Raw genomic sequence first — 396 nt, 5'->3', positions numbered from 1 at the left:
CGCTGGTGCTGTCTGGGGTTATGTTGTGTCTGCTGCTGCCGTAAAAAAGATATAAATAAACAGAGACAGACAGAGACAGAAAAAGAGAAAGAGAGACAGAGAGACAGATAGAGAGAGACAGGTAAAGAGAGACAGATAAAGAGAGACAGGCAAAAGGAGACAGATAAAGAAAGACAGATAGAGAGAAACAGACAAAGAGAGACAGGCGGGGAGACAAATAAATAGAGACAGATAAAGAGAGACAGCTGCGCTGCGAGAGGTAAAAATGAAGAGTAGAGAAAAGGAGACAAGGAGGGTGGGGTGTATAAACAAATAAACAGAAGCAGATTTGTGTTAGTGCGTTTATATATATTAAATATATAAACAGGGCGCTGCATCGACTGTCTCCTTTTGTGA

This window comes from Eimeria mitis, genomic scaffold (assembly GCF_000499745.2).
Source record: "Eimeria mitis Houghton genomic scaffold, Emh_scaff1559, whole genome shotgun sequence".
NCBI classification, from domain to species: domain Eukaryota; phylum Apicomplexa; class Conoidasida; order Eucoccidiorida; family Eimeriidae; genus Eimeria; species Eimeria mitis.
This window is presented reverse-complemented; position numbering follows the sequence as displayed.